Genomic DNA, 17,112 nt, shown 5'->3' on the forward strand with positions numbered 1-17,112 from the left:
AGACAAGACGTAAACACATATTGATTAAATAACAATGAAATATTGAAATAGTCTAAAATGTAACAAAGCAGTAGAAGTGTCTTTAACATCAAAATTTCAAAGAAAATTCTGACTGGAAAATATTTAATATATGTTCTGGTGGTGAAAATTCAAATAGGTTAATTCCTAACTGATATTTCACTTAAAGAGAACAGAGAGAAGAGAGAGTTTGGGACTGGACTGAAGAAAGCTTTGATCCATCACTTCGGGTCTGAATTTTCTGATGGGTGTATCCTGCCGACTTGGGACATGCTTACTTACTTTGGAACTGTCTGTGCCTATTCTCCATTGCACGTCTTACAGTCAAGGATTTCCCCGCATTTTTTTTTTTTTTTTTTTTTTTTTTTTGACGGAGTCTAGCTCTGTCGCCAGGCTGGAGTACAGTGGCATGATCTCAACTCATGGCAACCTCTGCCTCCCGGGTTCAAGCAATCCTTCTGCCTCGGCCTCCTGAGTAGCTGGGACTACAGGCACCCGCCACCACGCCCAGCTAATTTTTGTATTTTTGGTAGAGTCGGGGTTTCACCATGTTGGCCAGGATGGTCTTGACCTCTTGACCTCGTGATCTGCCTGCCTTGGCCTCCGTAAGTGCTGGGATTACAGGCAGGCATCACCATGCCCAGCTGACTTCCCTGCATCTTAAGATGATAGTTGTTAGCTGAATAAATAGAAATTAAATGTTAAAAGACTAGGAAGCCATGTACTCACTGATAAAAGCATTCATAGGCAGGGAAGATGAGTACCTTTGAAAAAGAGGTGGTAAAATGTTGAGATGAGTACCTTTGAAAAAGAGATGGTAAAAGGTTGATGTTAAAGGGACCCTCCTGAGGTCCCTGGGTTATATTCAGAAGCCTATTTTGTGCATAACATCACCCTTTATACTAATACCTATTGGTTACTGAAGTTTTCAGCACACATGTCAACTGACATAACATTTTAATTTGGAGTTTATTAAACTAACACAGAAATAGTCATTTTCTTTTCAGTAGCCAATCCTTGAGTTCAGAAGCTTTAATTTACAAACAGGACTAGTGGGCCATACAGTCATCCCTTCTTATGATGAAGTCTGTTTGTGATAAATTATTTTACCTGTATATTTATTTCTTTACCCTTTTACACAACTCTGAGAATTTCAGATATGGTTTAAGTAAGTCAGTTGTTGCTCTGAAGTCCTCAAACTACCTTTTAAAATGTGTAAATAAAAACAAAATTAAGCATTTGGATAGCAAACAGACATAGGAAGAAAAAGCCTCTTTGTATCCATATTATCTGAAAATGTTGGCATTTTCTTTTGGTTAAATGCATGGTAGTGTACCTTTCTAATATGCAAACGTTAGAAAATGAAAAATCAATTTCATACTATTTACTTATTTTAGAGCTATAAAATAACAATTGTCGGCCAGGAACGGTGGCTCACGCTTGTAATCCCAGCACTTTGGGAGGCCGAGGCAGGCGGATCATGGGGTCAAGAGATCAAGACCATCCTGGCCAACCAACATGGTGAAACTCCGTCTCTACTAAAAATACAAAACTTAGCTGAGCGTAGTGGTGCACACCTGTAGTCCCAGCTACTCCGGAGCCTGAGGCAGGAGAATCGCTTGAACCCAGTGCAGGTTGCCACTGCACTCCAGCCCGGGCGACAGAGCGAGACTCCATCTCAAAAAAACAAAACAAAAAACAAAAAACAAAAAAAAACAAAAATTGTCAAGTTTAACTGATTGAAAGTTTTATTAAATGTGATTGGCCTACGTTATGTTTCATAGAATCACTTTTACTAAATAATTGATTTGCATTTATTCTCTAAGCTTCTAATAAGAAATATAATTAGACACAATGTTATTAAGCCAGGCTTTACTTTAACTCTAAAGGTATAATTGAAATACAGAAAATACCTTTCAGGCTTTGGCTCTAAGAAAAACTTTGTTTCTCCTGAGCAGCAAATAAGAGTTTATTGACATGGTGGGCTCTATAACTGATGGTGTTTACCTCTTGGCCTTGTCCATTGGGTTCAGAATTAAAGTTGAGCCAATGTAAGTTTGGTCAGAACTTTACAAGATACATGTATTTGCATAACTTAATCCCTGGCTTCATTCACTATTTTGCCCTTTTATTCTATAAGGTTTTAGGTTCTTTACATATGATATCTCCTGTTATGGACAGAATTGTGTCCCCTCAAAATGTATATGTTAAAGTCCTAACCCAGCAAAGTGACTGTATTTGGAGACAGAGTCTCTAAAGGGCTAATTCAATGTAAATGATGTCATAGGGTGGGGCGCTAATCCAATAGGGCTGATGCCCTTGTAAGAAGACAAACAGACACCACAGATCTTTCTGTCTCTCTCTGCCCTCACACAGAGGAAAGGCAATGTGAGGACACAGCAAGAAGGCAGTGCCCTGAAAGCCAAGAAAAACTACCCCACCAGGGAGTGTAAATTAGTTCAACCATGAGGAAGACACTGGCGATTCCTCAAAGATCTACAACCAGAAATGCCATTTGACCCAGCAATCCCATTACTGGGTATATACCCAAAGGATTATAAATCATTCTACTATAAAGACACATGCACACGTTTATTGCAGCACTACTCACAACAGCAAAGACTTGGAACCAACCCAGATGCCCATCAATGATAGACTGGATAAAGAAAATGTGGCACATATACACCATGAAATACTATGCAGCCATAAAAAAGAATGAGTTCATGTCCTTTGTAGGAACATGGATGAAGCTGGAAACCATCATTCTCAGCAAACTAACACAGGAACAGAAAACCAAACACCACATGTTCTCACACATAAGTGGGAGTTGAACAATGAGAACACATGGACACAGGGAGGGGAATATCACACACTGGGGCCAGTCAGGGAGTGGGAGGCAAAGGGAGTGAGAGTATTAGGACAAATACCTAATGCATGTGGGGCTTGAAACCCAGATGACAGGTTGATAGGTGCAGCAAACCACCATGGCTCATGTACACCTATGCAACAAACCTGCACGTTCTGCACATGTATCCCAGAGCTTAAAGTAAAATTTTTTAAAAAAATAAAGGAAAGAAAAGAAAAAATACCCCACTAGAAACCAATCCTGCCTGCTGGCACCTTGGTTGTGGAATTCCAGCCTACAGAACTGTGAGATAATAAATCTCCATTGTTTAAACCACCCAGCCTGTGGAAATCTGCTATAGCAGTTTGTGTAGGCCAATATATCTTTTTATTTTTCTTCAGCAGTCAATCCTTTAAAGTAGGAGAGATCTATTGCACTGTGTAGCCATCTGACCTTCCTTTCTTTTCCTGTTCCCTGAGAATATCTTTATTCCGCCAATCCCCACCTTAGAGAGATTGGTGTGAGTGGGAAATATGTCTGAGAGGTTTATCTGGATCATTCTCATGTTCAGAAATTCTCTTTCCCTTTGACTAAATCTTCCTCTTGTACCTGTTGTGTGAATGTGGAGTGGGGCAAAGTGTGGGGTGTGTGGAGGACAAATCCTAAGGACCATGCCTCTTTTTTATACAAATAATAACATCTCAGTCCATGTTAACACACATTTTCCTGTTTTGAGAATGCCACAGCCTCAGTGGCTTTCTTGACTATTCCTTCCTGGCTTAATCATCACAGTTCTGTAAGTGCCAGAGAAGCATGCTGAACTCAGTGATTTGTGAATCCTATTCCTGTATACAGGGGCAAGTGTGAAATGAGGTGAAGAGTCACTTGGGGCTACAATTGATATTTTATAGAGTACCTAAAATCAAGCACATCTTGCCACTTCTTTCTGAAACAGCATACATCTTCCCTAATAATCTAGGATATAAAAAATTCACATGCACTCTAGTGTGAAAACTTGTTACTTGTTCTTATGAATGATTAGCCATGACCTTATTATTCCAAGAGAGCATTTATCCCTTCCTTGACCTGAGTTACATTATGCATTACAAAGATTCCTACATTGACTAATAATACATGACATCCCTAAATGTCATCTCGCTAATCAATAGGCAACTCCACTGACCAAGAGAGTTGAAGGGGAGATTTAGAGTTCACCTTGCCAGAAGTATTGACGTGGACTGAATTACCCCCAAGAAGTAATGATGGCAGAGTTACAAAATAGATTTCATAACACGGTGCTATTGGCCTAGGACATTTACAACATAAATTTCATATCCATGTAGCTTGCTGGGTTAAAAGAGTTGGGTTGCTTAATCACCATTTGTCTAGTTCAGGCTGCTATAGCTGAATACCATAGACTGTGTACCTTAAGCAGCAAACATTTATTTCTCACAGTTCTGGAGACTAGGAAGTCTAAGATCAAAGTGCTGGTCAATGAGGTTTCTGGGAGGGCCCTCTTCCTGGTTTGCAGACTATCACCTACTTGCTGTATCTTCACATGGTGGAGAAAGAGATCATCTCTCTCATATCTCTTCTTATGAGAGCACTAATCCCAATTCATGAGGTTTCTACCCTTATGACCTAATTGCCTCCCAAAGGCCCTATATCCAAATACCATTACATTAGGGATTAGGGATCACATACAAATTTGGGGGGAACATAAACACTGTCCATTGCATGACTGTTTTGACAAATAATGAGTAAAAGAGCTATTTTGAAGGGTTTTCCTGGGAGTTGAGAGGGAGCCATCACTTCCCCCACTTTCGTGGAGGTTTTGTGGTGTTGAAATGTTGGCCTTGGCTTTCTAAAAGGCATTTGAAACTCTCACAAAGCGATCTGAAAGACTTAATTTTTGATTGAATGATAGAGTGAGAGATGCTATGATATGTTGCCAACAGCACACACAGGAGATATTATGGCCATGAGGTCCCACAGAGCTCATAGCTGTCAACAGTTTCAAATATTTCAAAGGCCACGCCTCTTACTGCTTTTAATCCTACTTTTAAGAGTCACAAACTTCTCAAAATTAGTACCTTTTGAAGACAGCCCACAAGAAGACATTCTTTTTGAGCTTGCCAGCTACATCTGCAATGTGTATAGGTGTTAAGAACTAGAAAATGAACTGTCTAGCTTTGGTACCTAAGAACAGAAAATTTCTATTGAAACAATGAAACAAACATGTGATCTTGATTTAATTCAACAAAATGAGACCCAAGATCTTTATTTTGTTCTGTAGTTAATGTTTATTTTAATTTCACTTCTAGTTACTTTCAGTCTGGACAGTCAAATAGGCTCTAAGATTAAAAAAAGTTTGTGTGATTCTAAAAAATAAATACCCACTGTATGTATATATGTACGTTAAGCATATACACACATTTGTGTACGTGCACATCTATCTATCTATATAGATGTGTGTGTGTGTATGCATAGATATATCCTAGATAAAAATTTGGGTTTACTTGTTTTTAACTTTTTTCCTTATGAAATTTAATCATTGTATTTCTCAGACATATTGCTTTAAAGAATACTCTCTTCAGCTACAAAGAGTAACTGGTTTAATTCCTTGGTACTAATACTTTCTACTTTTAGTAAATCATTGGTTTGGGGTGTGGTGACACATATCAACTAAAGATTAGGAGAGGTGTGTGGATGTAAGATGTAACTGACATTCATTTCTTGTTGCTTAGAGCTTAAATATATTATATAGTTTTGTGAGAATAAGTCTAAAGGTATCCTATGGCTATTTAAGTAGTTGGTGATGAAAATTTGTTTATAAAGCATATATTTAAGTTAGTTATCTCCAAATGTTTTCTATTATTTGGTTATCAAGAAAAAGTACCTTTAGCATGCAATCCAAACAGATGTATAGTTACACTACTGTAGAAATACATGACATATATTATAAGACATGGAAAATGGAAATTTAAAATTGTGACAAAAAGATGAAATAAACAATATTACGTAAATACTTTTATTATATTTAATGGTACAAAAAAATTGGGTCTCAATATGCTATTAATAATTGCATTAGTCTGTGTAGAATTGCCTCACTTGTGGTAACAATACTGAGCTCTCACTAGCTTATCATGGTAAAGTTTATTTCTTGTTCACATTAGAGTCCAAGGTGGGTTGTGCTTCCGTAGGTTATTTTCTCTCGTGTGATTCCAAGATGAGTTTATCTTATAATGTTGCCACATTTGCCTCCAAAGTCACTTTAAAAAAGGAAAATAAAATCTGAAATATTGCACATGAAGGTTTAATAGCTAGGCTCAGAAATGATACACCACTTTTCAGCTTACATTTCAATACCCAGAATTCAGTCAGATAATCCAGATCTTACAGCAAATGAGGCTGAAAAATGATGTCTTATGTGTCCAAGAAAAAGAGATAATAAGACAAACACCATCAGTTTGAAAATATTATTACTATATTATTAACATGTTTTTATTAACAGTGTGAGCAAAAAAATTAATAAGCTTAAGGTTTTAAAAAATATTGGTTTAATATACTATATTACAGAAATTCCAAGATCGGGGTTTAAATTCTATTTATTTCAAAAGTGGCTTTAAAAGCTGTGATTATTGAAAAATTTACTTTATGAAGATATGTAGATTCAAATGGGGGAAGATAATTTGAAAACTATATTTTTTATGCTTTATGGGCCTTAAAACTCTTTTGTCCAACCAAGGAGTGTATTTTAGCTTCTGACCATATTTTTGTAGGCAGCAGGCAAAATAAGTATTTCTCTAATTGAGATTAAGGAGTTTCAAAAGTGATTCCTAAGCATTTATTTTACCTTGAGGGAAATTTTGAAAAGTACTTGTTTTAGTACTATATCTTAAAACAATTGGGAACATCACACTTCGGGGACTGTTGTGGGGTGGGGGGAGGGGGGAGGGATAGCATTGGGAGATATACCTAATGCTAGATGACGAGTTGGTGGGTGCAGCGCACCAGCATGGCACATGTATACATATGTAACTTACCTGCACATTGGGCACATGTACCATAAAACCTAAAGTATAATAATAATAATAATAATAATAATAAAAGAAAAAATAAATAAATAAATAAATAAAACAAAAAACAATTGTTAGAGAAATCAAATAATTTCCTCTTAGTCATGATGGCATCATACTGTTATTTACTTAGAAACCATCAAGGCACAATATGTCCTTAGGAAGAGGTTCATAATTAATTAGAATAAACATAAGTCCATAGATTGAATAGTCTCCCCAATAATTTTAAATGCTTTCAGGTTAACGTCTTATTTTTACTTTGCAGCAAGGCTAATAGACAGCTTGTTCTGTTAAAATGGTTAGATTCTCTATGTTCTCAGTTTTGTCAGGCTTGCATTAATGTTATCTTCAATTGGCAATTTCTTAATAGAAACATTTTAAACCACTTACACATTTTATTGTCATTAAATTGTTTAAAACTAGATAATATAATTTATAAATTCACTTAGGTGAATACAAGTAAACTACAAATGATTGCTATACACTGAAAAAGAGAAAAATGAGTGAAAATTCCACTTCCAATCCCTAGACATTTTGGACATCCCACTCTTCCCTCCAGATGTTGAGTGAATAATATGTGACCATCTGATACGGGGCCTGGATGAGATCTTCCATGTCCATCTATATTTTAAATGTGTATAAAATAATTGACTTATAATTACAAATAAATACAAGTAGAAGTTCTAACATTTTCTTCCTTTAACTCAATGGGGCATCTTGAACATTCTCTAAGTATGTACCCCCCACAGTTGAGGACTCAGCTTTAGGAACCAGCAGATGGGTACCTCTCTGAAAGGATAAAAGATGTTACAATGGATTAATCCCAAAAATTTTACGCAGAAATGCTTGAAAAATAAACCAAACTGTTTGTTGTCGCCTATGTGTAAATATTATTTTTTCAGTTTGATATTATTTTCACTACATGGTGTACCATAACTCTTTCAGAATTTAAGTATCCTCAAGTCCTAATATGGCCCTAGATATTAGCCTAGGTGAATTATCTCTTTAATGACAAGTTTAAGGGAGGGAGTGAGAAGAAACATAAGGGATAAAGCATGGGGCAGTTGTCGGCCAGTAAGGCTATTTTCTGCCCAGATATCAAAATCAAGGTTGCTTCAGCTTTTGACTGCCCATTCACGGGCAAATTTTGTAGAAAAAAAAAAAGTGCGGTCTTGTGCTGTGCTGTATTGTCCATCCAGCTTGATGTTAAAAAAGAAGTAACCATGTTCATAGTATTAATGTACACAGTGAATTTCCTAAACTTGCATCTGGATTTTACAATACTTTGGGTAAAATGTTATTGTATCTATTAAATATATTGTAGTGATTAAGACCGGGGGCCCTGAAGTTGGAATTTATAGGTTTGAATACTGCCTTCCTATTTTGTAAGCGCACAGTTTTTACAATTTATTTAGTGTTCTTTAGATTCAATTTTCTAGTTCATAGATTCATTTTGAGGGTTAAATAATATAATATGCAAGGCTGAGTACAATGCCTGCATACAATGTATACCTAATATATTACTTATATTATTGCTATTAATGACTAGTACTACTGAATAGTGTATAAAAATATACATAAATACATAGATACATATAGATAGATTCACAAATTTTATTCTATTCAAAAAATTAAGTGTCTTGATTCCTTCTTAGGCCATTCATGCTGCAATCTCTATCTAACCCAAATGATATCTGTTGTCTCTCTTGTACTATACAAATCTGAGTGTAAGGGTATGGTCTCAGTTAAGATGTTGGAAGGTTCTGCTAAGACCCTGGAGTGTTTTACTTTTTAAGTAACATCATTTATGTTTATGTTTTTATGTATTTATTTATTTTGATTTTTTACCATAATATTCTAGCGTGATTTTTTTCCAGTGAGCCATTGATAAGACATTCTGGATTTCAGTGTAGAATGTAAAAAGAAAATATGAGAATGAAAAATTGTCCTCTTTGTATGACAGTCTGGCCTATGACTCATGGTCAGTTTTGAAGCCAATTTAAAAAAAAAAAGAAAGAAAAACAAACAAAGGACTGAATTCATATTTGGACTGTTGCATTCTGGGCGTGTCATGAAGCCTCACAATCTTTTAGGTTAGATTACTTACTCTGTCCTCATTTCCCCATGCTCTGGGTTTCTCAGAAGGAACTTCTGGATGGAAAAGGCTTTGGTCCATATCAGTGGCAAGTTTGTTTATAATGATTAATTTAAATGAGCAGACAGTGATTGAACACCTATTATATGACTGAGTCTGTGCTCATTTGTGGGACACAAAACAAGGAACCAAATATTGGATCAGCCTTTTAAAGGCTCAAACTGCAGTTGTAGAGAAAGAAGAAAAAGAGAGAAAGAGAGAGAGATCAAGAGCAGGAGAGGGAGGGCGGGGAGAGTCAGGCAGAGAGAAATAGGGAGGGAGAGGGATCCCAAATGACTTCCACAGAGATAAGCATTATAACAGCAGAAGAAACAAATTGCAACAGAAGAGGAGGAGATATGAGCTAAATCGTTTAAGCATTTGAAAGCTAGGATTCTTTTCTTGAACCTAATTTATAGCTACCTATTTCATAGGTAATATATAATATATAGTACCTGTTTTATAGGTAGCAATACAATAATTTTCTACTCAATTTTGAAACAGTAGTGGGACACACAAGTTTTCCATTTCTTATTTCTTTAATTTTTAAATTAAAATTATTCATTAACTCTTAAAGATGTGATGCTACAAATAAGATTGCACCTGCTGGGTTTGCAGTGTATCTCCCTGCTTTCAATATGCCTACTTGGTTTTATACACACTGTTAATAAAGTTCTTTTACATCTCACTTAGAACCCTTCTAACTGAAAGCAGATAGAAGGCGTTGGGACCTGGACTAAAGATACAGTAAGGGCAATTTCCTGGCAGCAAGTGGGAGCTACTTTGGGAAAGCATGGGTCAGAGAAAGACTTTGGCAATGGCTGCCTAGGCAGAGTGAGAAACAGGTCATCGAGATATGCATTTATATATTACCATTTTACAGATGAGGATACTGAGTTACAGTGAGGAAGTGCATTGCTCAGGTTCACATGACTAGGCAGTTCAGAACTGGGATCTGAACCATGTATATCTGATTCCCAAGCTAGTCCTTATTTTTATCACCTCCTGGCAACAAATACCTCTCAATAGAGGAAAGACCTCTTGGATATTGAATTGTAAATAACTCTTCGTATTCTATGTAAACTATGTTTTCATAGATGATAGTTTATTATGAATGAGTTATTAAAGATGGGCAATAACAATTTTTTAAAAATTTAAGTAGGATTCCATCTATTAGGAAGACAGGCATAGAATCTAACTTAATGCACAGTTTAAGCTCATTAGGTCCAGCCTCCTTAATCAATTGATGCAGTCCAGAGAGGTGATATGTCTTCTCTTTCTTGGATACCTTGTCACAATGCTGGTATAAGAACTTGGGCTTGTGATATCTAATCCACCAATTTGCCAGCACATCTTCTTCCTGCAGTCTTTTTCTGGTAGTTGTAGCAGCAAAGTTAAAACAACTGACAGTATTTCAATCTTTCTTAAGCATTTCCTTGGCTGAATAGGTCTGTGCATTTATGAGCAAGTAAAAAAGTTCTGTTCTACAGAATTGTCTTCACCCTGCGTTTATGATTGCTTGGGAGCAATGTGTAGATGGAAATTTTATAACACAGTTTTCCAAGATACCCATTTCGTACTACACCCACTCCATGCATTTGATTGTTTTAGGTGAACATAAGAAAGTATAATATATTGCTTAACAGCAAGCATTTTGCACTACACCACCAGTTATTTGAGTCCTGGTACCCCTCACTAGCTAGCTCACCAAGTTAAACAACTCTGTGGTTCTGTTCCTCATATCTCAAATAGCGGGGTATAATAATACATCATAGGGTTGTTATGAAGATTGAAGGAGATAATACATGGAAACATAGATTGTGTGTATCCTGAGTCCATTCTTTCTCATTACCTATGACAATTCATTATATTCATTAACCTATCGATTGGCACTTAGGCCATTTCTAGTTTTTGGCTATGATAAAATTGAAATGAACACTTTTTTACAAATCCTTTTTGTGAAAATATATTTCGCATTTTTTGAGGAACTATTTAGGAGTAAAATGTTTTAGTTATAGGGTAGGTGTATACTTAACACAATTAAAAATAGCCAGATCCTTTCCCAAAGAGGTTGTTTCATTTTGTATTTTCACAAACAAGATAGGAGAGTTCAGCCAAGTTTGTTAATTTTCTCATTTTCTCTATTATATGAATTTTCTTTTCTTTTTTTTTCCTTTTTTCTTTTTTTTTTTTTTTTCTTCCCGAGACAGAGTCTCACTCTGTCGCCCAGGCTGGAGTGCAGTAGCACTATCTTGGCTCACTGCAACCTCTATGTCCCAGGTGCAAACAATTCTCCTGCCTCAGCCTCCCAAGTAGCTGGGATTATAGGCGCCCACCACCATGCCAGGCTAATTTTTGTAGTTTTAGTAGAGATGGGGTTTCGCCATTTCGGCCAGGCTCATCTCGAACTCCTGACCTCAGGTGATTCGCCCACCTTAGCCTCCCAAAGTGCTGGGATTACAAGCATGAGCCCCCGTACTTGTCCTGACTTTTCTTTTTCATTGATTTTTGCTGTTGTCTTTATAAGTTTCTTCCTTCTACTTGTCTTGAGTTATTCTCCTTTTTTTTAAATTCTAGCTTCTTAGGGTGGAATCTTAAGTCTTTGATTTTAGATCTTTCTATTTTTAAAAGTTTGTAAAGCTATATGGTTCCTTCCTTTTAAATACTGCTTTAGCTAGCTACATTTCACAATTTTTTTTTTTTTTTTTTTGAGAGGGAGTCTCACTCTGTCATCCAGGCTGAAGTGCAGTGATGTGATCTCGGCTCACTGCAACCTCCGCCTGTCGGGTTCAAGTGATTCTCCTGCCTCACCCTCCAAATTACAGGTGAGCACTACCATGTCCAGCTAATTTTTGTATTTTTAGTAGAGACAGGGTTTCACTATGTTGGCTAGGCTGGTCTCGAACTCCTGACCTCAAGTCATCCAGCCACCTCAGCCTCCCAAAGTGCTGGGATTATAGGTGTGAGCCACCACTCCAGGCCCCAAAATTTTGATGTGTGTTTTCACTATTGTTTGGTTAAAAAATACTTTCTTGTTTTTCAAAAATAATTTTTTTATTTCGGGAACATTTTGATTTATAGAAAAATTAAGATGATAGTACAGAGAGTTATATAACTCACAGCCAATTTTCCCTAATATTAACATCTATGTTAATAGGTAAATTTGCTACAAGTATTGAACGATTATCAATACATTATTATTAGCTAAAGTTAATCTTTTATTCAAGCTTCCTTAGTTTTTATCTAATGTTATTTTTTTGTTCCAGGATCCCACCGGGCTGGGTGCAGTGGCTCTCGCCTGTAATCCCAGCACTTTGGGAGGCCCAGGTGGGCAATCACTTGAGGCCAGGAGTTCGAGACCAGCCTGGCCAACATGGTGAAACCTCTCCTGTACTAAAAATACAAAAAGTTAGATGTGTCTCTACTAAAAATACAAAAATTAGCCAGGTGTGAGGGCACGTGCCTGTAATCCTAGCTACTCAGGAGGCTGAGGCAGGAGAATTGTTTGAACCCAGGAGGCAGTGGAAGTGAGCCGAGATCACGCCACTGCACTCCAGCCTGGGTGAGGAGACCTAGACTCTGTCTCAAAAAAAAAGAAAAAACATCGATCCCACAGGATATTACAAAATTACAAAATTTAAAAATATTCTTCAGGTAAACATCACAGAATATTGCATCTGTAATTAAAAAGGCAATCAAAAGCTATCCTGGCCTGTGATGTTTGTCTGAAGAATATTTTTAAATTTAACATGGTAGAATTGTGAACCAAAATAAAACACAGAATTACTGGCTTTTAATTTCAAAAGCCAGAATCAATGAGTTGGTTTTTTTTTTTCGGTTGTTTTGTTTTTTTGTTTTGTTTTGTTGTGTTTGGCCATCAGGTTAAAGATTTCCTAAATAGGATTAGTTGAATAGGAGGGCAACACACAGAGGAGTGGAGTTTGCATCCTGAGAGACTGTCAGGCTCACTCACTTCAGCAACTTCTGTCCTCATGGGCCAGGAAGGTTTGCAGAAGCTGTACTATTGCTTAGAATCTTTCCGGGCTGTTGACATCTCCCCTGTACAACCTGGAGCAAGTTGCTTTACCCCTCTGACCATAATTTTTCTTTTCTGAAAAATCTCAAATTTCTTGAATTCTTAAATTTCCAGTTTGTATATCATTTCTACAGAGAGAACTGCTGCTACCACTTGATCAGAAGTTCATTTCTATGTTACCTTGTCACTGTATTATTTTCATTCATTGCACTAATCACAATTTGTACTTTTTACTTATTGACCTATTCCCTTTTCAGTGTCTTACTCCTCCAATACACTGTAATATACATGAGGACATATTTAATGAATTTTTAATATATCTAATGTCTACCCCAGTGCTGTTACATAATAATAATTGTTACCATTTGTGGGACATTGATGATGTGCCAGACATTTATCTAGGCATTTGTATGTAATTCTCCCAGCAATTTTATGAGGTAGATAAAATTATTTTTATGCTTATTTCACAGGTGTGGAAAAATCAGAGTGTTCAAAACAGTAAGTAACTTACTCCAAAATAAAAGGTAGAATAAGGTGCAGATAATTTGGCTCAGTATGGTTCTCTTAACTTCTTCTTAGAAATATCCTATATTACTAGGAATGTAATAAGTGCTCAAATATTATTTTTAAATGAATAAATTAAAGCTTAAAACTAATATTTTGAATTTTTAATAAATAATTTACATGACTTTATCTAATTTAATTCTCTTAGCAGTGCCATGACATAGAAGCTGTTATAATTTAATTCGACCTATTATGAAATGTTAAACGACTGGACCAAAGTCATGGAACTAATTTGTGTAAGGGTTAGAATTTAAATGCATGTCTTCATTGCTAACCTTCCTCAGAGAATTTTTTAAAGAATGAAATAAAGAAAGATTTTGGAGTTTCTTCATAAAGTATAGGACAACCTCTGGTAGAGAATTCTCATAGCACAGTGTCATAGATTATCTGTGGTAGGAAGGAAACATCACTTCAACTCTTCACACCTCTCAATATCCCATTCTTTGCATTGAGGCCTTGCAACTCACTACGAGTTGAAGTTTAGTTAACCACTTCTCAAATCTGACCTTGCTTTTATGACCTGTTTGACCAACAGGACAATGAACAATATGATACAAATAAAGCCTTGAAAATCACTTGTTTGTCAGAAATTGTCTGGTTGTTGCTCTTGGGAATACTGCAACCATCAATTGGGCAACGCTGTGAGATAATGGGAGACATATGGCCTTTTACCACTGATATGGAATCAACCACCAGACCTAGGAGTAATGACATTTTGACCCAGCTGAGCAGTTAAGTGGGCCCAGACTAGAACTGCTCAGCTGACTCAGAATTATCAAAAATAACACATTTTGTTGTTTAAGTCAAAATGTTTTGGGGTGATGGTGACACAGCAAGAATTAACTGACACAGTTGCCACTTTTGATTTCCCTATAATAGTCTCTTTTGCTTTATACCACTGGATACATGTTCTGTGCTATGGTTGTGGCAGAGAAGGAGGTGGTAGTAGTGAAGATAAGACAAGCAATTGGGATCAAGTTGCCCAGCACTACGCAATCAACTTATTTACTTTGTATTGAGAGGGAAGGAAATATTAAATCAATTGTGGCTAAACACAGTCTACACTTAATAGCAAATATTTATGTTGTAGATAAAATATTTCTTGGTGACAGCTTTTTACTGAAGAGAATGTTATTGAAGATCTTTTCTTCTATTATTTAAACATACTGCTTAGCTTATTTTGTAAAACTTCTTGGAAAGAACCTTAATTACTTCCCATGCTAAACTTGTTTGGCAATGTAAGCCTCATTAAAAAATAGATATTAAGGAACATTTCTATTATGCTTCCTCCAGATCATTTGGTCTAATCCTCTTCTAACCATAAAACATCTAATATAAATGCAAATATTTGTTACTACTAATAACTGTGGATAGACTCTATTTAATAAATGGCAGGCATTGCCAAGAAAATTGTGGTGAGCTCGTAAATTCAAACATAGCTGATTTCCATCAATCAAAAATAAATTGGCCATGTTTATCATAAAGAAAACAAAAGCCTGTTTAAAATACGCAATACTTAATGAGTTATAGACTTTATATTTGTGATTGTATGGGACAATTCATTCAGACCCCAAATGCCAGGCTTCTTTCTTCTTAGTCTACTCTTAGTCTACTTAGTCTACTTGTCTTTGACCAAATAGCATTCACCCTGCACATGGAAAGAACATAAGGCTTAGTCAGAAGAATGCTGTTTGATTCTCAGTACTGGAATGAACCAGCTATGTATTGTAGGATAATTAGACAACATAATACATTGACAAATAAATTTTTTTCTTAACTCTAAATAGCAATTGTTGAACATTTGCTATGTGCTGGGCACTGGTAAGTAAACTTTATATAAGCTATCTCATTAATTCTCACAGACACCCTTAGATGTAGACTTTATCATTAGTCTCACTTTACATATCAAGAAACTAAGGTTTGGAGGGTTTAGTTTACTTGTGTAAAGTGCTAAACCTTGTGATTTGTAGAGCTGGGATTCTGAACAGATCTGACTCCAGAGTTTGAATTTGTAATTATTCTCCCATTGTCCCTCACTACACATACTACCTCCATTTCAGTTTTCTTGGGAATCTTCTTCATTTTCAATATCAAAGGATTACAAAAAGGATAAAATAAGGACGCATATGCAAGAGTTTATGTACTTTAAATATTAGTATTCATTTAACAAATAATTATAAGCAGATACTATGCAAGTAGCAATTGCCACACTGATTTCAACCAACCCAGCATATGGATACAAACTGTGTATGGATACAGAAAGCGTGCTAAAAGTCAGAACTGTCCTCTCTGACACCGAAGTTAGAAAGTTAGCAATGTATCCAAAATATTTTCATTACCTTTAATATCTCCGTCAATCATCTGTGAACATACATGAATATTTTCGAATTAGCATGTGTATCTTCATTTTGTACCTCGGGGGTAACAAGTTCCATATGTTTGTTCTCAACTGAGTTGTCCTTTTGTTTGTAGCTTGAAGTCCCTCTCAAACTTCAGACAATGTTTCTGGTATTCTGAAAAGTTATGAATAAGTTTATATTCAACTTATTTAGACCCTTCATGATTGTATAAGCTCCAATTATATCTTTCTATGTCTTTGTCTTCTCATGGTCCCAATCTGAAGAGTCATGATATTTTTGAGACTCTTTTTGGAAATATTAAGTATTGTCTTATTGTGTATGTGATTCCAAACATCTGGCTGAAAATGAAATAAAGAAGGGAAACATCACAAATGCAGCTGTTTGGCATTAGGTAACTGAGTTTCTAGTTCTCCTCCAGATATTTAAGGGCAGAGAATATGTGGCCATATCTTTCTCTTTTAAGGGTTAGTAAATGGTACAAGAAAGTAATAAGGCTGAGAGCTGGTAAATCAGGATGTTGTGGTGTCAACACATATAAAGAGGTGAGGATTCCATTTCTTTGGCTTTGAAACAATGAGATAATTTTCCTCTAGTGACTTGCAACGGCAGAGAACTGATATTGAGTTTCCAAAAAAGAAGCCTCCAAGAGCATTTAGTTACCAGACAGGGGCTTTGTTCTTGCTGTGGTAGGTTTTCAAATTAGGACATCCTGTGGTTTGGTACGGATTAGAGGACGTGGCCAAGAAGAACTATTAATGAAATGCTCTTGAAAACTCTTTTCTCAAGTGAGACTATAATTGTCTATATTCAGTCAGTTGTACAGTCACGGTACTTCTGAGTGTACTGCATAAGCAATCTTATAAGATAAATTAGCTACAACATTTGGATAATGGAAGAAAAGGGCCATTATAATATTCTATACAGTGAGTGAAGTACTGCAGTTTCTAATTAAGGGCCCAAGTCAGTTGTACAATGAACTATTTGTTGTACTTTTAAAATAAAATTTGCAATCTTTGAATAAATGACTTGCGGCCATGTAGTAAAAACAGAGATATTTATGGTGGGACACATGGATT

At 36.1% G+C, this 17,112-nt stretch overlaps 1 pseudogene; it reads right to left on the reverse strand.

Annotated features, from left to right (window-relative positions):
* LOC129042130 (large ribosomal subunit protein eL33-like) overlaps nucleotides 1–17,112 on the reverse strand; it is a 50,939-nt pseudogene that overhangs the window by 9,332 nt on the left and 24,495 nt on the right.

The sequence above is a fragment of the Pongo pygmaeus genome, chromosome 7 (assembly GCF_028885625.2).
Source record: "Pongo pygmaeus isolate AG05252 chromosome 7, NHGRI_mPonPyg2-v2.0_pri, whole genome shotgun sequence".
Taxonomy (NCBI): domain Eukaryota; kingdom Metazoa; phylum Chordata; class Mammalia; order Primates; family Hominidae; genus Pongo; species Pongo pygmaeus.